The sequence below is a fragment of the Palaemon carinicauda genome, unplaced genomic scaffold, assembly GCF_036898095.1.
Source record: "Palaemon carinicauda isolate YSFRI2023 unplaced genomic scaffold, ASM3689809v2 scaffold176, whole genome shotgun sequence".
In the NCBI taxonomy this organism is placed as follows: Eukaryota; Metazoa; Arthropoda; class Malacostraca; order Decapoda; family Palaemonidae; genus Palaemon; species Palaemon carinicauda.
In genome coordinates, this window is record NW_027169325.1 from 126,697 (window position 1) to 153,714 (window position 27,018).

Here is a 27,018-nt window from a genome sequence, read left to right on the forward strand (position 1 = left end):
GAACCGTCCAACACCCGGCAGCAGGCTCCAACATCATCACCACAGCCTCCACCACGACCAACCGATATATCGCTGCCGCCACCTAGTGAGACCGAAAGAACCCACCAAAGACCCGCAACTAGTGATAACACTACATATCCGACAGCGGTGTATACCAAGTCAGGCCGGCTGGTGAAAACCCCATCCAGATATATTGAGAGTAACGCGGTCACATACCGTAAGTTCCCATAAAGTGTTAAGTTAAATAATAATAAACGGCCCCCCCTCGTTTCATGACCGAAAATGCTGAGAGGTCGTTACCAGAGTTTGAAACTCAACAAGAAAAGTTATCAGTCTCAGAACTGATGTGATTCAGAATAATGAATTTTATTTAAAAAGTTACGAGTCTCGGACTGGAGAACAGGCTCCATTTCGAACACTGTCGTTACATATGTGTATCATGTTTTCATTTTATTTGACTATATTTTAGTGTTGGTGTTCTTTGCATCCAAAAAAAAAAAAAAATAAAAATAAAAAAATTGTCATTTATTTTCATATTTATGACTGCCCTGCTGTAACCAACACTACTCACTGTATTACTATCCACAATCACCAAATGTACTAGGCATGTTTATTGTGAAGGAATGAAAACAATGAAATACGTTTGAATGCGAACTTTCACCGTTTATCTCTTTGTACTTATATGCCAGATTAGTTATTATGTGTAATTAACTCTTTGTATGTGATAAGAGGGATGTGGTATCATGAGTCCTATGTAGGGTATGAATAAAGAGCAGTCTCTACCTAGTACCCAAGCCATCAAGTCCTGTGTTTTAGTCACTGCAAGATCAAAATAGCGAGATAAGAAAAGTCCTCAACTTACACACTTAATAGGTTCCAAGAAGCTATTTGAAGCTCAATGGTTAGCACGTCAAATTCTGTTCAATTTTGGCCTAGGGTGGACCTAACCTAACTCATATGCCAACAATTTTCAGTTGGAAAATTCGTCAAATAGTCCCTCTTCATATTACAAACGTCGTATTACTTACTGCATTAAATCATTATTACTTGCTAAGCTACAACCCTAGTTGGAAAAGCAGGATAAGCTATAAGCCCAGGGGCTCCAATAGGGAAAGTAACCCAGTGAGGAAAGGATACAAGGAAAAGTAGAATATTTAAAGAAAAGTACCACCATTAAAATTTCCTATATAAACTAAAAAAACTTTAACAAAACAAGAGGAAGAGAAATACGATAGAATACATGTAGTGTGCATGAGTGTACCCTCAAGCAAGAGACCTTCAATCCAAGACAGTGGAAGACCATGGTACAGAGGCTATGGCACTACCCAAGACCGGAGAACAAATTATATTTTTCTTAATTATAATATTTCATTATGTGCTTTTAATACAACGGACAGAAACAAAGTGAAAGTTACGATACTTGGTGGGTGGGAGGGTCCTACAACTACCTCACTTAAAGCTTAAGCAGACATTGAAGCTTTGCTCATACTATCATCAACAGTAAAAAGTTTGCATTATGTTAAGGAACAAACACAGATAACTTGGATCAATGCCAGGTTTACTAAAAAAGACTCAATTATGCCTATTTCAGGCAGCTCCTCATCATTTTAGGGACCTCAATTCAAGTACCAAACACTCGTAAACATCTTGTCAACACCCAAAAGTTTTATATCTGTAATTCATTATGGAAAATACAGTATTCCGTTGCTATATGTAAATTTCATTCCCTAAACTATTTATTGATTCACACAGTTAATTTTTTTTATATGTACTTCCCAAGTCAGGAGACCAGGGAGCCTTTGTATATCAGCGGCCAGTTCCTCCCGTGTGGATTAAAAACGGACATTATTATTGTTATTATTATTATTACTATCCAAGCTACTTGGAAAAGCAAGATGCTATAAGCCAAAGGGCTCCAATTGGAAAAAATAGACCAGCGAGGAAAGGAAATATGGAAATAAATAAATAATGAGAACAATTTAACAATAAATCATTCTAAAAACAGTAACAACGTCAAAACAGATATGTTATACATAAACTATTAACAATGTCAAGAACAGATATGTCATATAAAAACAATAAAAAGACTCATGTCAGCCTGGTCAACATAAAAACATTTGCTCCAACTTTGAAATTTTGAAGTTCTACTGATTCAACTACCCAAATAGGAAGATCATTCCACAACATTCCCCCCTAACCTAACCCACAAGCCATGTCCTTATTTACTTACCTAACTGGGGGGTAACGCACCCTCTGCGATCCCCCTCACACTGCTGTATTCTAAGTTAGACATAATAACACATACAGGTGGCCACTATTGTACATACACCCCAAGACCAGTTCCTGACAAGAAAAAAAAGGCTGCCTTTCTTTGGAGCCTTTGTACATCAGTGGCCAGTTCCTCACATTTTCATTAAAAATGGACATCTACTAACCTAAACTTTCCCCCTAACCTACCCTACAAGCCCTGTCCTTACCTAACGGAGGCCTAATGCCCCCTGCAACCCTCCTTACACTACCGTATTCTAAGTTTGACAATAATACACACAGGTGGCCGCTATCATACATACACCACCTTAAATATTAAGCAGTAATGTTTGACAGGTTGCATAACCAGTTAGGAACATTGTGCTACAGTAAATATTTACCTACATTTTCATTACTGACACAGTCCGTTCCTCTAAGGTCTTGGTTATATTACAGTTACGGACGGGACAAACTTATCTACTAAAACACATGTTTCTCAGAGAAAAACGTCTGTTTTCTTCGAAAATTACACTTATTTTCACTGCAAATAAATAACTTAGTGAAATATAATTTTACCAGGTCACCTATGGGGTTAAACTTACACCAAAATAGCAATGACTCCTTTAGGTATTATTTTAAATGGTAAAATTAACACGTTCTTGGGCCGAATGAATACGCTCCTAAGCAAGACATAATCTTGGGCTCATTAATTGTATATACTAATGACTTGGGCTATGATATCTATATCTATATATTTAACCATGAATATATTTCTAAATAAATGTAATAATTTACTTTAATCTTACCAGTAAATGCCGTTGAATTGTTTCGAAATCTTAACGTCCACAAGTTCACAAATCTAGTGTTTACATATATCCCGTTCCGCCTTCCTGACATCCAGGGCCGCATTTTTTGTGTATTGTATCTCAATTTAAAGTACTTTTTCTCATTTATAACAATATTAATATGATAAAAATATATATTATTATTATTATTAATTATTTCTATAACGAAAATTAACACCTTATACGTATATATTATCAAATGTATGTTTTATATTAAGTAGATATAAGAGACACTACAATAATTCGTTCTAATTTCATGTGGTACTTACTTTTACTTTTTACGGATTTATAACTTTATTTCTCGATAATTTCTTTTACTTTTAGGGCAAATTAGGAGATTATAACTTTATTTCTCGCCCTCAGTCACTCAGAGTCTGTTCAGGCAGACCTTAGTGTGTGAAAATAATTTCTTCCCAGTTTATATTTTGCTCTGTATAAATTCTGTTTTATCATCATTTAATTTAAGCCTTTTCCTCTGCATCCATGTTTTTCTTTCAGTCAGTATCTCATCATTTTCTTTGTATCTTGTATTGTTAAAATTGAGAGGTAGAACTGAGTATCATCTGCATATAATTTAGTTTAAAGAGGCCACTTTTTATTTTCTCAAAATGTGTGATGTGACGTCAGAGATCCGGGTTTATAAATGGGTGTGGAAAAACCTATACGTATTTTAGATTAATTAGAGCTTGAAAATTAATTTTTAAAGAAAATTATCTTAGTAATACTATTAATATCCAAAGGAAATAAATAAAGAATCTCATTAAAGGCCGTAAGTTAAATAAATAAGTCATATTCAAAGGGACAATTGACTGTCCTTCTGGCTACGATGTTGTGTGTGTTCGTTTGTGTGTGTAACTGTAGTAAACGAAGGCAATAATTAATAATGTACCACAGATACGGGGACTTAAGAAATATGCCCAAATTTCCAAATTTTCAAAGTCCTTAACACATGGGGTATTATATATTGAGTTAAATACATCTAAACATATAATATAATTAAATTGAACCGATCAATTACCATATCATAACCTATATGAGAAAATAGTCAGTGTAAGGATTAAAATGCCAACAATATACTTATTTCAGATAAATTATGGCTTAAAAATACAACTTTTATGAAACAAACTCGAAAATAATGATTTCGTAATCAAATATATCTGTAAATATCATTATTGTTGTATATAAAAATGAGTAGGATGAAAAAGTCTTATTAGCTAGAGCGTTTGCACGAAATGGTTCCCGTGAGGCTGACTAATATCTGTCCTCTCATTGGCTGAGACGTCCTCTGCTGTGATTGGTGGTAGTATGTGACGTCACACAATAGTATATTATGAATGAATTCGACTCGGTAAGATTGAAATAACTATACATATTATAGATGAATTAGGTTTTATAAATTATATATTTCATAAAAACAAACTTATGATAAAATTAATTCAATAACAAAATAGATAATAAATCTTGTTTCAATATTTAAACTGAATAAATAAGTCTTTTTTGAAGAAATAATTAACTAGGATTTGGCTACGATGTTAGACACGAGGTGTGAGTTTGTAAACAAAGGTGACAACCAATCACAGCTGAGAATAAATAGCCAATCAGAGGGCTGGAATATCCCACCAGGAGAGAGTTCCTGCTACTTACGAGTTACTTGTTCGAGAAACCAGTTACTTATCACATATAAAAGTTCAAAAGCTTTACCACTATTCATTTGTTTGCCAACAACAGCCCATTAACCAGAGGAATCCTCTCACCTTATGTATATTTATCGGGAAATATATGTTCTCTCATTGAAGGATTCGTCCTCTTCTATGATTGGTGGTTGCCTGTGACGTCATAGAATTGTATTTTTATGAATGAAATTACGTGTCAGGCCTGGGGGAGATACTTATACGGATATCAGATGAATTAGAACTTAGAAAAACTAGATTTTATGAAGATAACCTTATAAAAGTTAACACTTCTTTAATTAAACGAATAAAAGCTTTTATTAAAGGCCATGATACGTTTTAGTAGGATGCATTTTAAAGATTGCTTAAATGACTGAATAATTCTGTTTGCTGGTTTGAGGTGTTGAAAATCGCTAATGTTGAATATTCAATAGATTCTATTATTATATAGAGATTAGATAGTGAAGGAACTATCCAAATTTAATTCGTATTTTGTAGAATTTCAAGTAAACTTTGATTATTTAAAGAAATAAATGACTGTTTTGGTTACGATATTTGTGTGAAGCTGTAGCATACAATTTCAGCAAACATTAAACAGATGAAAAACGTGGATTAAACTTATGATCTTAAATTTGCCTCAGCTGATGTGGTGATATTCTAAGTAAATTAGTATAATTTGATAATTAAATAAACTATAGCCCTACAGTTGAATTAAAGTGAATTAATAGTGATAGTATTTTCTAATAAATACCAGGAACTGTGAAATTTAGGAGTTAAAGGTAGCTGGATTTCTTTAACAGGAACTCTAAAACTTGTGTAGATTAATGTCTCTCTTATATATACTAAAACATCTGGCCCAACGAGCTGTTTAAGTTGCAAGCTATGGATGGGGTACTTTGGGGGTAATCTATGGGTCTACCTGCCGTCTCATTAGCAGCCATTGTCTGGCCCTCTCTGGTCCTAGCATGGGTGGAGGGGCTTGAGTGCTGATCATATATATAATCAGTCTGTAGGGCCTTGTCCCTTTCCCTTGCCTCTATCACTATCTCAATATCAAGTTATAAACACAAAAATCCTATGAACATAAGTTTCATCTGCAAATATCTTTTGATATGTTACTGAAAACTCCACCAATTCAAGATTTGATTAAGTTCATGATAATAATACAATGTAACTTACCTTGGTTTTCCACTGTCTTGGGTTAGAGTTCTCTTGCTTGGAGGCACATTTGGATACCATATTCTATCTTATTTCAATTCATACTTTTTATTTTATGTTTTTACTATTATTAAAATATTCTATTTCAATTGTTCATTAATTCTCTTGTAGTTTGTTTCCTTCCTTTCCTCACTAGGCTATTTTTCCCTGTTGGAGCCCTTGGGCTTACAGCATCTTGGTTTTGCAGCATAAATGATATTCTCTATTTCATCTAAGTAATCTATAATGATGTTTAGCAGCATAAGTTATCAACATGAAAATTCTCAATAGGTTTTATACTAATTTTTTGTGAAATTTGATTGGCAAGGATGTATGGATTCTGGGACACTTGGCCTCCCTATGGGCTCAAAGAACCTTTTTACTTATGAAGTAAAAATGTTGGACGACAAAAGTAAAGAAAAGAAATTTTAAAGTCATGCATACAGTACACAACATGAAGAGTACTTACCTCCATACTAGTAATGATTTTAAAATATTTCTTCAATACTGTGAGTAGCAGTAGTGATGGTATCTACATTATAGATTAAAGCCAGTTGAGATACTACTGCTAGAGAGTTACAGGGTCCTTTGACTGGCCACAGTCCTACATTGGATCCTTCTCTGTTTTAACGGTTCACTTTCCCTTTGCCTACACACACACACTGGACATTCTTGCCTATTCTTTACACATTCTTCTCTTTCCTCATACACCTGACAACACTGAGATTACCAAACAATTCTTCTTCACTCAAGGCAATTAACTACTGCACTGTAATTGTTAAGTGGCCACTTTCTTCTTGGTTAGGATTTAAGAGACTCTTTAGCTATGGGTAGCAGCTGTTCTGTGGAAGGACACTCCAAAATCAAGCCATTGTTCTCTAGTCTTGGGTAGTGCCATAGCCTGCGTACCATGGTCTTACACAGTCTTGGGTTACAGTTCTCTTGCTTGAGGGTACACTCGGGCACACTATTTTATCTTATTTCTCTTTCTCGTTTGGTTGAAGTGTTATAGTATATATAGGAGATATTTTTCTATTTTAATGTTGTTACTCTTAAAATATTAAATTTTCCCTTTTTGCTTTCCTCACTGGGCTATTTTCCCTGTTGGAGCCCTTGGGCTCATAGTAACCTGCTTTTCCAACTAGGGTTGTAGCTTAGCAAGTAATAACAATAATAATTACTATTTTCTTGCAATATTGAAACCATTATAACTTTGCTAACAAAAGTACTGCAACATTGACCTTTCTTCGGTTTGTGATGGTATTAGTCTAGACTATCCAAGCCTTAACTCTTAACCATAAAATACAATCTACGATACAGTTATCCTGATCAGTCCAGAGTACTTGTGTTCTGCAGATAAGGATTGTACGATTTCATTGAATTTCTCACAGTCAGACCTTCTCCATCAAGTCTCAATACTACACAGTACTCTAAGAGGTTTTCATTCCAGCTGTGACAAAGTTGTGGAATGATCTTTCTAATCAGGTGCAACTTCAAAACTTCAAATTTGCAGCAAATGTTATATGTAGAACAGGCTGACACAAGTGTCTTTTTATAGTTTATTTATGAAGATCTATTTTAATGCTGCAACTGTTCCTAAAATGGTATTTTAATAGTTCAGTACTTCTCTTGTAGTTTACTTATTTCATTTCCTCACTGGGCTATTTTTGTTTTTGGAGCCCTTGGGCTTAAAGCATCCTGCTTTTCCAACTAGGGTTATAGCTTAGCTAGTAACGATACTAATAATGATAATAAAACTTGAGATTTGAACAACAGAAGGAATAAGGTGCAAAAAAAGGTATAACAGAAGACTAAAATTGTTGATGCTGAAGATGGATTCAAGAAATTAGGCCTAAATAGCCAGGCAATAGGACCTACAAAGCCAAGTGGAACTCTGGGAGAGTAGTTATATGAAGGATACTCAACTTTTGTGAAAAAGAGGAAGCCAATTCACAAAACTAATCATCAAAGTTTGCGAAAAAAGCACTCCCAAAAATCAACTTCAGTGTAGCCATCAGCTGCGTTCGAAGGAATGCGAAGCAGGAACATATAAGGGCACTCGAAGGTGATAGGGTATGTAATGGTTCCTTACTTATCCTTCCCCTTAGTGGATTAGACTGGCTAAGGTTTGTTTGGGGTGCAGATATCTATGGTTTTCTTAGGATACGTCCCTGATTATACACGATACCTTCGGATAGTCGTTTCCGGGGGTTGGAACCCCGTGATACCTGACGGTAATTCTCTTGTAGTATCAATCGCAGAAATATTATACTGTAGAAGTTTCCAGAAGGAACTTCCATCTGGACGACATGGCTCGAGCCCAAAAATAGATTTTCCTACGTCAAAATCCCTTTTACACACATAAAGATACATTCACTTACTATATCAGAGTTTTACTTTCATTATAGTTATCAAACTTTAGGAAAACTATGCATCACATACACAGTCGAATGTAATTTCAGATGCTGTAAGCAATCTATGCATTGGATAAAAATCAGTAAGTTCCTCTGCGATGAGGCAGTCATGAATATCAGGCTACTCTAGAAAGACAAATGACAAAAAGCATAGACACTACATTCTCTTCATCCACTTGAAATGGTTTAAGGGTAGAGGATGCCTTTTATGCCCGATGAACATTTCTCCAAATTGAGAATAGCAGTTGTGTGGGATAATTTCTTCACAGGATGTCAGACAGGAGAAACAACCAAGGAATAAATCTACAGGTCACAGTGGGAAGCTCTCAAGTGTGCTTTTGCATGACTAAAAATGCAGTGAGGATTTATGTGAATACGCATTGGGGCACTGAATCCAAAGTTACAAGAGAATACTTCAGAAACCTCTAAGAAATATAATTAAATTAGCAAAATCTTGGGAAAATGGAAGATTCAGGGAGGCAGCACAGGAATGTAGATATCCCACACAAAACGGGGAGCAAAGACAGTTGAACGAGGCAAGCATCAAGGGGGATGAGGAATCGGCTATGCCACAGTTAAGATTTCCGTTAGTAAGTTGAAGACCCTATACTATCAAGGATTCCATCCATTAGTTGGAAAAAGAAAGTCGAAAGCTTCAGACTTTCTTAACCCCTTGGGGAGGTTTCGATATTGTAACTCTAAAGCCCAAATGAATTTCAGTTTTGTCAAAGGGATGAGAACTCTCTGGGTTATTGTGCTTGATGCAATACATATCTGCCTTCAAAGGATAAGCCGCTTACTATAAAGAAGTACCCGATGCCTGATCAGACAGTTTGGGCTGGTCAATCAGTTGGCTCCCCATTGCAATAATTCTTGTCATGACACCAATGGTATCATGGTAAAACATGCCGGTCATAAGCCCGAATAAATAGGGAGGGTCGAGAAGGGTTAATACCCTATCTGGGAAAAAATCTATGGTTACTGAAACTCAAGAAAGATGTACACCGAATGGATCTGATGACGACCTGTAAGGAATTGGACAAACACCGTAAAAAACTCATATAAAACTTTGAGCATGGAATGTGAAAAGCTTGTACAGAGCTTGGATATGGTAAAACTACTATCCAGGAATGAAAAAATCACAAAATAGGTTTAGGTATCCTGCAAGAAACAAGATGAACAGAATATGGAGAATTCATTAATGATAGATATTCCATTATATATTGTATATTAGAAGGACAGATAATCTCCATCAACAAGGAGTGGCAATATGTATATAAGAAAAAGTGAGAAAATCTATGATAGATTTCAAGGCAATCGATGAAGTTACCGAAACTCTCGGCCACCAAGGCTGAGCAGACGTTGCAGTCCTTGGGGTCCCAACACCGCAAGGTTTCGGTAGTAACAACGCAGGCGGCATGAGACCTGCACATGGTGTGACCGCAAAAGTTCCTACTCTTGCGGTTAACAACTTGAGGCATTCCATATTCGATGTCTTCAGCGTATATTAGGGCTCACATGGCAAGACAGAGTACCTCATTCTGAAATTCTCCACCGTTCAAACCTGATGAGTATAGAATCCACATTGGCAGAAAAGCAACTCGGGTGGATCGGCCACGTCATCCGTATGCCAGAACATCGCCTTCCTCGCCAGGTCCTCTACAATCAGCTCCCTGAAGTTTGGCGTAATCCAGGGGTCAGAAAAAGAGGTACAAGGACAACATCAAAGCTACGCTCAAGAAGTGCAACATACAACCTGAGCAACTAAAAATGAACACCTCTGACAGACCACTATGGCGCTCACTCTGTAAAGCTGGAGTCAATCAACTTGAAGACACCCGGAACCAGGCAAGACAACAGCGCAGGGAGAGAAGACAAAACCGTCGAGATCGGATACCCCCGGTCAACCCAGGCCTGAGTTGCCAGTTGTGTGGCAGAGTGTGTGGATCCAGAATTGGTCTTCACAGCCATGCAAGATGGCACCAACGACAACAGATCTAACTTCATCCCCCATCACAGCGAAGCAGAAGTCGTCTTCGATTCGAAGGGCAGCAATAAGCTAAGCTAAGCTAACTCTTGCGGTTACAGTACATCACACCGCACTTCATTTTCTGCTCCTCCTTTCCAGAGGCAGAAGATGCTGGAGAATGCATAATAAACCCTCAAAAATAGCGATCTAGAACACTAGCTGAGCAGGGAGAAACATCGTGCGAAAGCGCTACTGAAATAGGAATGAGCGCCATCTTGGAGCCCTGTAATAGTAGGGGAGGAAGGGTAACCTTGATAACGGCTCCCCTTCAATTTCGCCACTCTTCCCCCTCAAAGCGAAAACGCTATTCGGGGTGAAGATTGCCGTGTGTCGTATAAAGATATACATCCCCTGATATTATGCGATATGCTTAAGAAAAATTTTAAGGATACTCGCGCCAGGAGTTAGAATTCTGGAGACCTATGGTCAATTCTCTGGGAGTATCACTGTAGTCAAATATCCCTTAGAAAGCTGTCTATAGGAAGCTTCTATCAGGACGACATGGCCATCTCACCCAAAAATGGATTTTTCGCTTTGCTTCAAAATCCGTTAATATACTTGGAATAGACTTCCAGTGGATGTAGTGAACAGTAACACAATAAACGAGTTCAGGAATAAGTTAATCAAGATCATAAGAACTCTAAATGCTTAAACTAAATCGCTCACCAAAGAGCAAATGGAGTCTCCGCGGATGGACTAAAAAGTCTATGAGACATCCAAAATCCTTGTAACTCCTTATAACACTGTGGAGACACTGGCATAACAGTTTATATACTGTATATGACAATGGGTAATTTACCAACAACTACAGATATATTTTTCAGTAATATTTCTTCATTCTATAACTGTATACTCTTTTAACTGCAAATACATGTATATCTATGGACCATTGCATTTGAAATAATGGTTTGAATTGAATTATCATAGGAGGAACTATCTTCCAATGTAAAGAGATACACAAGATCATTAGATCATAGAACACAAACACCAAATGTTTAGACAATTGTTTACCATATTCTTAAATTATTATCCTACTTCCAGATAGTCTATTTGATTCATTTTTTTTCAACACTTGACAATTCCCATGACTACAACAGTGGCAGAATGCTGTTTTTCAACAATGAAACCATAAAAACTTTTCTAAGTACTATGAATTCGGATAGACTAAATGCACTTGCAACATTTTCCATGGAGAAAAAATTCCTCAGTTGTCATCCAGAGATCAAGAAAATAATTGATCTTTTCATTCAAATTAAAATAAAAAAAAAATTAATTTAATTTTTGAATAAATGGATCAAGCTTAAACAGTAACAATTTAGGTTAAGTAATGAGCCGCCACTGCCCTAAGCATTCAAACAGTAACAATTTAGGTTAAGTAATGAGCCGCCACTGCCCTAAGCATTCCAACACTAAATGAAAGACAACTTGGAGCACAGTTTAGAAACCTATCAATTAGCTACCTGGTATATGCATATGACTCACATAAAAGTTCCCAAAACATTTTACATTTTAAAGCAATTTAAGAGGACCATGAATGAAAATCAGTACTTTATGTAATCGTGATGATTTACAAACTAAGAGAGGACCCGTCTCTCACTCTCATTCTGAGCTGCTGAGGCCTGCGACAGTTGCAAGTTTCAGCAACCCTTTACATAATTAAGGAACTATCAAGAATAGTTTAGTTTTGGAGAAACGTTGTAAGAAATAAAATCCGTGACGATCCATCCGTTCTCTTCCTCTCTCATGTCAGTTGCATTTCTTGGGTGGTGACGGCAAGTCATCTTTAGTATCGCCTTCTTGCGTTGCTTTCAACCGTACAGCCTCGTCACATTCTTCTATTGACGTCAGCAGCACCTGAAAAAAAAATTTAGAGCGCTATAATTTGTGAAGACATAAACATTTCAAAAACTGTTGAACAGGTCCTAATAACACAAAGAATATATTGGATGATTATAATAGAAGATTGTTTAGCAGCTGCAAGGCTAGCCGGAGAAAGAGGGCTGTTTAAGAAACACAAGAAAAGGTTGTTTTAAATTCATTTGTACAATACGAGAAATTCAACCAAACACTGTACAGTAGTTTTAATAAGTGAGGAGACTTAAGATGAGCCTTCAAGACAAATTAAACATGAGTTGGTTTCATCAAGTAGAAGTCATGATTCATTGAAATCTATTGTAAAACAAAATGGAAAAATAAAGATTATCTGAAGTACGGTTATTGTAAAACCTGATTGTGGAATGATCTTCCTAAAGAAATAGACAATTTAATTCTTACATCTACAACATATTACTACGCTAACTCGTAGAGTGAGGTTTCTACACCATAATTTAGAGGACTTGTTTCCAAGCTGCTATTCATATGTGCATTTAATTTTTACCGCACAGTACTGTACTTAATGATTTCTTTTCCCTTGAATCACCCTCTTCAAATGCAAGTACTTTATTCTACAAAGAGAGGCTTTACAATGTGCTGGTCATATTTGTTTGGTCCAAAATAACATAATTACTATCATCATCATTAACCCTTTTACCCACAATGTACATACTGGTACGTTTCACAAAACTCATCCCTTTACCCCCAAGGACGTACCGGTACGTCCTCGCAAAAAAACTGTTCTTTACATTTTTTTTGCATATTTTTGATAACTTTATGAGAAACTTCAGGCATTTTCCAAAATAATGAGACCAACCTGACCTCTCTATGACAAAAAATAAGGCTGTTAGAGCAATTTTAAAAAAATATATTGCAAAATGTGCTTGGAAAAAAATGCCTGGGGGTTAAGGTTTGGAAAGTTCCAAATAGCGTTGGGGTAAAAGGGTTAACAATATATGAACCATGTATTTTTACAACTGGTTATCATGTGTTTTATCAATCTCGCAACGAATACTGTGGGAAATGCCCCGTTCGTGACACAATTACGAGGATCTCAGTGTGAAGCTGGGCTCTTAGGTGAGGATTCCATAGTGGCATAGATATATCTTGCACCCCCCAGATTGATATTTTAGTCTCAGAAGTTTGAATCTACAAAAATTATCTTCATTTTCTAATTACTTTTTCATAAATATGCAACTTCCAGTGCACTATTGTCTTCTCTTATTATCATTATTATTATTATTATTAAATGCTAAGCTACAATCCTAGTTGGAAAAGCAGGACGCTATAAGCCCAGGGATCCCAACTCTTCACAGCTATCCTGCTACTGTGCACTGATTGAAGCTCACAAATAGTATTGGCAAAAAAAGACCTGAAGAAAGCCATTAACAACAATGGGACATGCATGAGGTCACTGAATTTGGAGCAAAAGAAGGCTTGAAATGGAAATTGATTCGTTCTGCAAATGCTGTATGGCCAAACGGTGTGAGGCATTAGTTAACTAAAAAAGGTTTTTATTAACCCTTCTACCCCCAAAGGACGTACTGGTACGTTTCACAAAACTCATCCATTTACCCAAATGGACGTACTAATACGTCCTTGCAAAAAAATGCTATAAAATTTTTTTATTTTTATATTTGATAATTTTTTGAAAAAATTCAGGCATTTTCCAAGAGAATGAGACCAACCTGACCTCTCTCTGAAAAAAATTAAGGCTGTTAGAGCAATTTAAAAAAAATATACTGCAAAATGTGCTGGGGAAAAAATAACCCCTTGGAAGTTAAGGGTTGGAAATTTCCAAAGAGCCTGGGGGTAAAAAAGGGTTAAGGCTTATAGGAGCTACTATTCTAATATTTAGTGATTTACAGAACTTCTTTTGAAATACCAGACTTGATGGATGGAAGGCCTATGGGATTGAAACCTGGTAAGGATGTGGAATTAGGAACACTGTGTGTCCAAACTATTTACTTTTGGGTACAGCAATAACTGAGTACCATCTGGTTCATGGTCTACTTCAGGTGACACCAAGAAGTGTTTAACATACATACATACATATATATACCAAGGCATTTGACACAATTTTGGGGGGTAGCCAACATCAAACAAATGAAACAAAAAAGGGGACGTCTCCTCTCCATGTTCCTCCCAGCCTGACAAGGGACTCAACCGAGTTCAGCTGGTACTGCTAGGGTGGTACAGCCCACCCTCCCACATTATCCACCACAGATGAAGCTTCATAATGCTGAATCCCCTACTGCTTAAACTTTATACAAAAAGTTGTCGACACTTTTTGGTGCAAGTGCCAAAGAGATTATTTCCCTACACATATTGCAAGGCAATGGTGGCACTTGGAAAAGAGAAACATACAACTCAGTGGTATTGTTCTAAAAAAAAATATTGCTCGAGGGTAATGGCAAATGAGATAGGTTGTAGATTCTGAAAAATGCAGAGAAAGTAAGGTGAGAGATGTGAGCACTAGATACAAAATACAAAGACCAGAAAAATATTAGAGACATGGTGACAGTTATTAATAGATCTGTTCACAAGATGGTGGTATTGCCACTCATTGAGGAACAATTAAAGGGGCAGGAGTGTTTTATCAGTTACAGACACTAATATTATTATTACTAGCCAAGCTACATCCCTGGTTGGAAAAGCAAGATGCTAGGGAAAAATACCCCAATGAGGAAAGGAAATAAGGAAATAAATAAATGATGAGAATAAATTAACAATAAATCATTATAAAAACAGTAACAACGTCAAAACAGATATGTCCTATATAAACTATTAACAACATCAAAAACAGATATGTCATATATAAACTATAAAAAGACTCATGTCAGCCTGGTCAACATAAAAACATTTGCTCCAACTTTGAACTTTTGAAGTTCTACTGATTCAATTATTTACATACTACACTGTTAAAAATTTGCTGTAAAATGCAGTAAAAAAACCTGGAATAAATGTTGCCAGGCATTTACCGTTTTAAAAACGGATATATTGATGTAAAGGAGTGATTAATACAGTCACTAACCTGTAAAAGATAATACCAAAGTAGGGTAAAAATTAGTCCCTTGTATTTTAATGACATACGGCTGAGAACAGCATATTTCTACAGAGAATTTCCGATTAAAATTACATTTTTTTCCTAAGTGTAGAATGTAGTTTTTTTCTTTGTCGTAACTATCTAGTTTTGTAAACTGTGCGATTGTCGATGCTCACTAATGAAGTCTAAATTTAAAAAAAAAATTTAGTTAACAAGAGATCAATAAAATAAGCGAGGCAAGAAAATGAAAATTGCATCTACCAGAATGATCAGCTTGGTTGATGTTGTTGTGTCCAGAGTCTTCTAGGAGATAGACACTCCAAAATCAAACTATTATTCTTTTGGGTAGTGCCACAGCCTCTGTATCATGGTCTTCCACTCTCTTGGGTTAGAGTTTACAGTTCTCTTGCTTGAGGGTACACTCAGGCACACTATTCTATGTTTCCTTATTTCCTTTCCTCATTATGCTATTTTCCCTGTTAGAGCTATTGGGCTTATAGCATCCTGCTTTCCCTAGTAGGGTTATAGCTTAGCTAGTAATAATAATAATCATAATATTCGACTGTAAGGACACAACCCATCTACACTAATGCAGGGTAATTAAGAACACCACTTACTTGATCTACAATATGAATACCACTCACCTTTTCAAAAATAATATGTGAAAGAGAAAAATGTATCAAGTGTAAGCAAGAAAAAAATTAACAGAATCTATAAGACAGACATTAAATGTTAGAAATAAGTACTTTATATTGATTAGAGAAATCAAGGCAATAGATCACTTCCCCAGGTAATTTCCATTTTACATACCAGGTATCAAACTAAGTAGCATCTTTCTCTGGTCCCGAGGGGACCAAGAAGTGGCCCTAAGGCTCCGATTAGACTGGAAACTGCTGGACAAACATCTGGGGTGCCGTGAGAAGCCCATCTTCCACAAGATCTGCAAAACGAAGAAATAAACAATACAGAAGGTCCTTAAACATATATAATAGGTTACAAAAAGCTGTTTGTAAGTCCAATTTAGTTAGATTTTGACTTAGGGTAAGCCTAACCTGGAACCCATAACTTTGATTTGCAGGTAGAAAAGTCAACAAATAGTCAGGTTTCATATGCGAATCCTCGATAAGCAGGGGATGACTATATATATTAACCCTCTTACCCCCAAAGGACGTACTGGTACGTTTCACAAAAGCCATCCTTTAACCCCCATGGACGTACCGGTATGTCCTTTCAAAAAAATGCTATAAATTTTTTTTTCTTCATATTTTTGATAATTTTTTGAGAAAATTCAGGCATTTTTCCAAGAGAATGAGACCAACCTGACCTCTCTATGACAAAAATTAAGGCTGTTAGAGCAATTTAAAAAATATATACTGCAAAATGTGCTGGGAAAAAAATAACCGCCTGGGGGTTAAGGGTTGGAAATTTCCAAATAGCCTGGGGGTTAAAGGGTTAAACTGGAAGTGTTGAAAACTCAAATATTCCTTCGGCTTATGAATATATTACAAAACCAACCTATCGTTTCAAACTTTGGTTATAAAGTTACAGGGTGAGTTGTCAAATAAAGTACACAAAAAATGTACTACAGTACATCATTCTAAATAAATTTTAGTTCATTCCTAAAAATCCAATTATAAAGAGAGTATTTATACTGAATATGTTAGTGAAACAGATAAAAATGCATTAAGAAAATAGAAATGAATCTTTCAGTCTCTAAACCAGTGTATATCTTCAGCATCAACCAAGCTGACCATTCTGCTAAATGCAATTATAAATTTTTCCTTTTTTTACATTATTGGCCTCTTTTCAACTACCCTTGTCCTTATGTTTTTTTTAAATGAACTTATAACTTGACAATTTTAGGCTTTCGAGAGTATGAAATTCTTATAGTGGTATTTACATCTTTTTAAAATATTTCTAATATACTTTTAAATGTGAAATAATTCCAGGGTTGTATAGAAATGCCTAAAATCCAAAACTATTAATGCGACAAATCCCTCCAAATTTTAACTAGTGCACCAATCCTTTCAAAAGACACTTTGCTTCAATCCTAAATTAATTTCTAATATCTAAAAGAATATATAAATCCAGGTATGTATAAAAATACCTAAAAAGCAATGCTATTATTACTACAAGTTCCTCTAAGTTTTAACTAGTGCACCATTCCTTTTCAAAAGGACACACTGTACTCAAAGGAAATTAGAGAGCATTTGTCTGTCTGGTGATAGTACATAAAAATTATCACAAATTTTATTTAATAATGATGTAGTTCTTTACTCAGGAAATCAAATATAAAATTCAGCAATATACAGTATAAAAAAAAGTATATTATAAACATTTCCTGAAAGAAAATCATTATGAAATAACATGAAATGGATTCAAAGTGACCTTCATACTAATAAGCCCTTTTGACATTACATTAACCCTTTAACCCCCAATGGACGTAGTGGTACATTTCACAAAACTCATCCCTTTACCCCCATGGACGTACTGGTAAGCCCTTGCAAAAAACTGCTATTTACATTTTTTTTGCATATTATTGATAACTTTATGAGAAACTTCAGGCATTTTCCAAAAGAATGAGACCAACCTGACCTCTATGACGAAAATTAAGGCTGTTAGAGCAATTAAAAAAAATATATATTGCAAAATGTGCTTGAAAAAGAAAATGCCTAGGGGTTAAGGGTTGGAAAGTTCCAAATAGCTTGGGGGTAAAAGGGTTAATACTCCCTCTTGGCATGTCAGTTCCAACTTTGGGTCAGTCTACAAAAATAAAATCTTAGTTAAGTAGTTTTATAAGTGTACTTTACAGTACTGTACTTCACACAGAAGCCTAATACTGTATATGGATTATATAAAATGATAGCAGATAAGTAATGAAAGTTCTCAACTTAAAAACTTAATAGATTCCAAGAAGCCGTCTGTAAGTCTTATTTTGTAAAATTTTGTCCTAGGGTAGACCTAACCTAACTCACATGCCTACGATTTTCCGCTGCAAAAGTCAACAAATTGTCCAATTTCATATTGTAAATGTTGTCTTGCTTATTGCATTAAATTAAATACTTTTGTCCAATTATGTTATTTTCATTAGTAAAATAAATTTTTGAATATACTTACCCGATGATCATGTAGCTGTCAACTCTGTTGCCCGACAGAAATCTACGGTCGGGATACGCCAGCGATCGCTATACAGGTGGGGGTGTACACAACAGCGCCATCTGTGAGCAGGTACTCAAGTACTTCTTGTCAACAAGAACTCAATTTTCTCCTCGGTCCACTGGTTCTCTATGGGGAGGAAGGGCGGGTCCTTAAATTCATGATCATCGGGTAAGTACAGTATATTCAAAAATTTATTTTACTAATGAAAATAACATTTTTCAATATTAATCTTACCCGATGATCATGTAGCTGATTCACACCCAGGGTGGTGGGTGGAGACCAGCATACATGTTAACAAAGAAGCTAAGTATCCCGTATTTCATTTTATTAGTTATTCAAAAATAACATAAAATAAATAAGTACCTGGTAAGGAAGACGACTTGAACCATTACTCTGCCTTTATTAAGTACGTCTTCCTTACTGAGCGTAGCGGTCCTCTTAGGATGCTGAACGACTCTTAGGTGCTGAAGTATAAAGGGCTGCAACCCATACTAAAGGACCTCATCACAACCTCTAACCTCGGCGCTTCTCAAGAAAGAATTGACCACCCGCCAAATCAACAAGGATGCGGAAGGCTTCTTAGCCGACCGTACAACCCATAAAAAGTATTCAAGAGAAAGGTTAAAAAGGTTATGGGATTATGGGAATGTAGTGGCTGAGCCCTCACCTACTACTGCACTCGCTGCTACGAATGGTCCCAGGGTGTAGCAGTTCTCGTAAAGAGACTGGACATCTTTGGGATAGAATGATGCGAACACTGACTTGCTTCTCCAATAGGTTGCATCCATAACACTCTGCAGAGAACGGTTCTGTTTGAAGGCCACTGAAGTAGCCACAGCTCTCACTTCATGTGTCCTTACCTTCAGCAAAGCAAGGTCTTCTTCCTTCAGATGAGAATGTGCGTCCCTAATCAGAAGCCTGATGTAGTAAGAAACTGAGTTCTTAGACATTGGAAGAGAAGGCTTCTTGATAGCACACCATAAGGCTTCTGATAGTCCTCGTAAAGGTTTTGACCTTTTTAGATAGTACCTAAGAGCTCTAACTGGGCAAAGTACTCTCTCCAGTTCGTTCCCCACCAAGTTGGACAGGCTTGGGATCTCGAACGACTTAGGCCAAGGACGTGAAGGAAGCTCGTTTTTAGCAAAAAACCGAGCTGCAAGGAACATGTAGCCGTTTCAGATGTGAAAACTATGTTCCTGCTGAAGGCGTGGATCTCACTTACTCTTTTAGCTGTTGCCAAGCACACGAGGAAATGAGTTTTTAATGTGAGGTCCTTAAAAGAGGCTGATTGGAGAGGTTCAAATCTTGATGACATAAGGAACCTTAGGACCACGTCTAGATTCCAGCCTGGAGTGGACAACCGACGTTCCTTTGAGGTCTCAAAAGACCTAAGGAGGTCCTGTAGATCTTTGTAGGTGGAAAGATCCAAGCCTCTGTGGCGGAAAACCGCTGCCAACATACTTCTGTAACCCTTGATCGTAGGAGCTGAAAGGGATCTTACGTTCCTTAGATGTAACAGGAAGTCAGCAATCTGGGTTACAGTGGTACTGGTTGAGGAAACTGCATTGGCCTTGCACCAGCTTCGGAAGACTTCCCGTTTAGACTGATAGACTCTGAGAGTGGATGTCCTCCTTGCTCTGGCAATCACTCTGGCTGCCTCCTTCGAAAAGCCTCTAGCTCTTGAGAGTCTTTCGATAGTCTGAAGGCAGTCAGACGAAGAGCGTGGAGGTTTGGGTGTACCTTCTTTACGTGAGGTTGACGTAGAAGGTCCACTCTTAGAGGAAGAGTCCTGGGAATGTCGACCAGCCATTGCCGTACCTCTGTGAACCATTCTCTCGCGGGCCAGAGGGGAGCAACCAACGTCAGCCGTGTCCCTTTGTGAGAGGCGAACTTCTGAAGTACCCTGTTGACAATCTTGAACGGCGGGAATGCATACAGGTCGAGATGGGACCAATCCAGCAGAAAAGCATCCACGTGAACTGCTGCTGGGTCTGGAATCGGAGAACAATACAACGGGAGCCTCTAGGTCATCGAGGTAGCGAACAGATCTATGGTTGGCTGACCCCACAGGGCCCAAAGTCTGCTGCAAACATTCTTGTGAAGGGTCCACTCTGTGGGGATGACCTGACCCTTCCGGCTGAGGCGATCTGCCATGACATTCATATCGCCCTGAATGAACCTCGTTACCAGCGTGAGCTTTCGATCTTTTGACCAGATGAGGAGGTCCCTTGCGATCTAGAACAACTTCCTCGAATGAGTCCCTCCCTGCTTGGAGATGTAAGCCAAGGCTGTGGTGTTGTCGGAGTCCACCTCCACCACCTTGTTTAGCTGGAGGGACTTGAAGTTTATCAAGGCCAGATGAACCGCCAACAACTCCTTGCAATTGATGTGAAGTGTCCTTTGCTCCTGATTCCATGTTCCCGAGCATTCCTGTCCGTCCAATGTCGCACCCCAGCCCGTGTCTGATGCGTCCGAGAAGAGACGGCGGTCGGGGTTCTGAACAGCCAAAGGTAGACCTTCCTTGAGAAGAAAGCTGTTCTTCCACCACGTTAGAGTAGACCTCATCTCTTCGGAAACAGGAACTGAGACCGTCTCTAGCGTCATGTCCTTTATCCAGTGAGCAGCTAGATGATACTGAAGGGGGCGGAGGTGGAGTCTCCCTAACTCGATGAACAGGGCCAGCGATGAAAGTGTCCCTGTTAGACTCATCCACTGCCTGACTGAGCATCGGTTCCTTCTCAGCATGCTCTGGATGCATTCTAGGGCTTGGTTGATCCTTGGGGCCGACGGAAAAGCCCGAAAAGCTCGACTCTGAATCTCCATACCCAGGTAGACAATGGTCTGGGATGGGACGAGCTGGGACTTCTCTAAATTGACCAGGAGGCCCAGTTCCTTGGTCAGATCCATAGTCCATCTGAGATTCTCCAGACAGCGACGACTTGTGGGAGCTCTTAAAAGCCAGTCGTCTGACGGAGCCGGACACAAGATCATGGTACTGCTGCACAGTCTGTGAACTGTCAACCATGGGGAAGCGAGGAAGTACAGCGACAACCCGAAACTGTCTAGACTGTCTGGGTAGTACAGACAACTCCTTATCGGGTTGCTGAGGTTGCCGCACTACGTCACAACAAGTCACCTCTGCTGGTTGTTGAACGTCTTCCCAGTGACACACTGACTCCGTAAAAAAAAAAAAATCCTCTATCAAGGACTAAGCTTGGACTGCATGTCTTGCAACAAAGCTCAAGGTCTATGGGAGCAGGTGTGGCAACAGACGGGGTTAGCGACTGAAGCGGAACCATTTACCCTCCCTGGAAGCATGTTATGCTTAAATAAAAGTCCATAGGAGGCTAAGCAGCTTAAGGCTCCTCTCCAAATGACAGAGTCCTCAAGGGAATATCAGAAGGAGGGAGAACAGCACTTTCTCATCTACAGGAACCATATCCGAGAAAAGCTAAGTTCTCTCAGTGAGGGTTTCACTGGTGCAAAAGCAGCAGACCAGAAGGCAACGTTATGAAACTGCTTGACAGTCTGTGAACTGTCAAAAACTGAACTGTCAACCACAACAGGAGCGTGAGGACATACAGCACTGGTGTATAAGTAGCAGACCAGAAGGCAACGTCATGTAACTGCATGACAGTTTGTGAGTTGGCAACAACCAAAGATGTGTGGGGAAGCCTCAACTCCTGCTTGACTAGTTTGCTGCTGGCGAGTGGCGGTAACCACAGTGTGTTGCGGAGGCTGACACACCGTGTCAAAACACGGCAGCTTGTGGTAGCTCCCGCACGGCAACGGAGTGCTCTGTGTGTGGGAGTCATCATACATCTGGCAGGGTTGACTGTGCATGGGTGAGGCTGCGGTGGGTTGAGGAGCATGCGGTATGGTATGCAGAGCATGCTGTAAGGTATGCAGAGCATGCTGTAAGGTATGCAGAGCATGCTGTAAGGTATGCAGAGCATGTTGTAAGGTATGCAGAGCATGCTGTAAGGTATGCAGAGCATGCTGTATGCAGAGCATGCTGTAAGGTATGCAGAGCATGCTGTAAGGTATGCAGAGCATGCTGTATGCAGAGCATGCTGTAAGGTAAGCAGAGCATGCTGTAAGGTATGCAGAGCATGCTGTAAGGTATGCAGAGCATGCTGTATGCAGAGCATGCTGTAAGGTATGCAGAGCATGCTGTAAGGTATGCAGAGCATGCTGTATGCAGAGCATGCTGTATGCAGAGCATGCTGTAAGGTATGCAGAGCATGCTGTAAGGTATGCTGCATGGGCTGCGGAGAATGCCGCATAGTGCTGGAACCCGGCAGCTCTACAGAACCTTCCCACTGCTGATGCGGTAGCTCACGCATGTTAGCAGATGGTGCAGTAAGAACATGCGTCTGGCAGGGTGGACTGCGCATCGGTGGTGGAGCTCTCACAGGTGGAGGGTGGGAGCAGGCAGCCGCAGTATCTGCTGAGCGAACAACCTCGGCGGGTTGTAGGTTAACAGGCTGCATTGTCAACCTTCCAGCATGATACTCCTGTATGAAGGAGCAAGCTGAGACTGTATAGTCTGCAGCATGGACCACTAGGGTCTATGAAAGACAACAACAAACGGAGCTACTGTCCGTTGTGACTGAGGGTCTAAAACAGCTGGTGCGGCAACAGACGGAGTTACTGCCTGTTGCGGTACCACCTAGCCTCTCTTAGGAGGTGTGCAGTTGTCGTACTGCAGCGAGTCCGAACTGACCCAGTGGCTACACCTAGGCCGTTGGACTTGCGCGGAAGGGACCGACTTGCGCTTAAAAGCTGCAAGATTTGATCCATGGTTTCTGCGAGAAACCTCTTCCGCAGACGAGGAATAAATGGGCTCTCTCGTCTTTGTGTGGGTGGGGTGATCACGTCGGCAACGTGTGTAGATACACCCGAAACCACGGAGGGAAACGTCTGTTCGTCGATCAAGGCCTGAGGAACCCATAAGTCCTTCGACATTACTTCTCCCCTGGGCTTGGGAGCTTGTAAGAGGTATCGGACTAGGTGAACAACTGGCACGAACAGACGAACCCTCGAACGCAACACTGTAACACTTTGCGCATATCACTTTATCACTTTTGATTTTCTGTTTGCACTTATTTCACTGAACTCGAAACATTAAGTGGTTTGTACCTGAAACACGCAATCCTATCCTTCATTAAAAGGTAGTAATTGCGAAAACAGTATTACAATGTAACAGAAAAACATAATGAAAGATAAAGAATTCAGTGGCTGGAAAAGAGACTAAACACTAGATCAAATAAACTACGTTTAAAATCTCTCACCGCATAAAGCCTGGGAACAAGAATAAAACTCTAGAAACGTTTTACCTTCTTCCCCTACAGCGACTAGGGAGAAGAGTAAAAAACGAGAACAACGTTACCCGCTTGAACGAAACGTTTATCCTCCTCTCTCTCCCTCCGTCTCTATCTCTCTCTCTCTCTCTCTTGACTTAGAACCTGAGAGATGAGCCCAATTATATATATCGTTAAAACATATTATTTGTTAAAGGAAAAAAACTGAAAGGTTTCCCAAATAAAAAGTTCCTTTATTAGAATTACAACCATTTAAGCTAAGAAAGAATGAACGAAACGCTAGAATCGGTTTACTCTTACTGCAACGTGAAACCGTGAAAAACTCTCTCTCTAACGTAACGATAGAGCGCAAGTTGAACGTTCTGAACGTCAACAACTGCGGAGACTAAACTAAACGTTAGTTCATCTTTGAAAACAGTACGAGACTATCAAAGAAATTCTTTCAAAAACATTAAAATTAAAATAGCATAAATTCTTAACAGGAAAAACGATATGACGTAGCTCAATGTTAATTAACTTCGGTTCCAAGTAAGGACCGCCTACTATTAGGAAAGGTCGCATATAAACAAACATAAAAATTAATTTTTATAAGTTTATAATAAAAGGAAAGTTAATCGAAGAGGCCTATAAATGGCGGAGAGATATAAAACAAAAAGTGAAAGAGAGTCTATACTCTCTTCGACACCAACACTTCCGTCTAAGGGAAGAGTCGGCCATTAAAAGTGAAAGAGAGTCCATACTCTCTTCGTCACCATAATTAAATCAAATTAATTCCAAAAGCTTGCTAAGCTAATGATAAAGCTTCCTGAATAGCGAAGGCTAAACTCTAGAGCAAATACATCACCAAATCGTGAACAATAACTCCAGAATCAACAGCGTATCCAAGTAGGTCTAGCCGGAGGCACGACAGAGGACAAATTGAGTTCTTGTTGACAAGAAGTACTTGAGTACCTGCTCACAGATGGCGCTGTTGTGTACACCCCCACCTGTATAGCGATCGCTGGCGTATCCCGACCGTAGATTTCTGTCGGGCAACAGAGTTGACAGCTACATGATCATCGGGTAAGATTAATATTGAAAAAAAGTATTTCATTATGAACTTTTTATGCAATATCTGACATTTAGAATTTCAGTTGGAAATATGTTTGTATATCTGGATGTTTGTAAGTTAAGAGCCCTTTATAGAGTGAAAATCAACTTACATCGGGTCTCTTGGAAACCAATTAACTACATGGAACAGTATATTACCATACCTGGAAAAGCTCTGTGTTTGGAAAGTGTCCTAGCAACAGGATTAACGAGCAGACCGTGCAAGACGTCATCTAAATCCCATCAGTCGAGGCAATTAGTTTCTCGGACATCCTGAAAGAAGATGGTTCATTCAGATTTACCAAGATTGATTGAAGATTGTTATCAAGTGTAAACAAGTACATAAGAAAAGACTCTTTACTAATAAAAGTATTAACAAATATCAGAGGCACAAGAATAAAATCTCTGAACATCATTTTAGGGTTATGAAAATTTCCATACCTGTTAAAATTACATGTAAATATTATTATCATTATTACTAGCCAAGTTACAACCCTCATTGAAAATGCAGGATGCTATAAGCCCAAAGGGCTCCAGCAGGGAAAATAGTCTAGTGAGGAAAGAAAATAAGGAAACAGAAGTGTGACCGAGTGTACCTACAAGCAAGAGAACTCTAACCCAAGACAGTGGTACAATTATGGCACTCCCAAAGACTAGAGAACAATGGTTTGATTTTAGAGTACTGTATCCTTCTCCTAAAAGAGGTGCTTACCATAGCTAAAGAGTCTCTTCTATCCTTACCATTTAGAAAGTAGATACAGAACAAATACAGTGCAGTAGTTAACCCCTTAAGCAAAAAAGAATTGTTTGGTGATAGTGTTGTCAGGTGAATGAAGACGGAGGAGAATGGGAAAGAAAAGGCCAGACTATTCGGTGTATGTGTTGGGAAAGGAAAAATGAGCCGTAACCACAGAGGCATACAGTGTAGCATTAGCTGCATTGTTAAAGGACCCAATAACTCTAGCGGTAGCATTTCAACATTTAGAATATGGACAGAATAAGCAGCATGAAGAGGAAATGGCAGTAAAATTGATATACGTAGAAATAGACAAATCAATGAATATCATTTGTAATGAAATTTCTCTTGTTTTAAGAACAAGAGGTTTGTTTTTAGGTCAGAATATATACGATTAAAAGACAAGTTTATTAACGGCCAAAATACTACAAATTTTAAAAGAAAGTTGTATTTTTCTTAGCTATACAAACCCGAGTTCTTTACGAGGGTCACCTCCGTTGTTCTGTTACAACAAAATTGATGAAATATCGTGGGGTTAGCAACATTGTATGGTTGCAGATTATTCCCACCTGGCTCAGGGTGTTGGAGCTACCTCCTTTGTTATCACTCTGTTCTTGGTCAGGACTTGTCGCTTGAATGAGGTGGGAAATATGAATAAACTAGAGGGGCACCCAGTAGAGTGCATTCCTCACCACAGAAGCTTGCATTTAAATCTTGACCTTTGACCTTGACATGTATTAATGTGCGTTGATTTTCATACACTCAATTATAAACCAAGTTTGAAGTCTCTGTGACAACCATGTACGAAATTGTGGGTGAATACATGAATTGGACATTTTCCTTGACCGAAACCTTCCAAATTTAATCATTTGCAGTTTTTTACATAGCAGTTTAATCCCTACAAGTTTCATTAATCTACAATTAAAATTATGGCCTGGAAGCTGTTCACAAACAGGGGGTAAAACATAGCCTCCTTCCAATTTTGTTGGCAAAAGTAATGATTCAGGTTTGTATAGCTAGGAAAATTACTAATTACTTTTGAAATTAGTACAGTAGATTGTTCCTACTCAAATACAAAAGCTTGTCACTTATATGGGAATCTTCCTTAGAAAGTCCTCAGCTATAAAATTTAGGGCTTCTATCTGACCCTTAACCCAAAGTATCCATTCATGCTTGGCTCCTATGAGAGGCAAGGAGCAGGACTCATGGCCTCATTTGAAATAGAGGTAAGTGATGGAGTCACAACCCAACAAGTTTGGCCTTAAGTAAGAATGTCATCAAATTTATTGGACAATATATCTTCCCACAGTGGGGAGCTTACCTGCATACGTAGTCATCAATGTAAGTACTCCCAAGAGAGGAAAGAGGAAGCCCTTCATTCTACTCTCAT

The 27,018-nt window shown here is 38.5% G+C and overlaps 1 long non-coding RNA gene across 1 annotated transcript; it reads right to left on the reverse strand.

Annotated features, from left to right (window-relative positions):
• Positions 1–11,949: 11,949 nt before the first annotated feature.
• LOC137635797 (uncharacterized) lies at positions 11,950–25,170 on the reverse strand. Its single transcript, XR_011042787.1, has 3 exons — positions 25,057–25,170; positions 16,131–16,260; positions 11,950–12,256 (listed from the first exon to the last, which is right to left on the reverse strand). It is a non-coding gene; the product is annotated as an uncharacterized lncRNA (long non-coding RNA).
• Between the last annotated feature and the right edge of the window lie 1,848 nt (positions 25,171–27,018).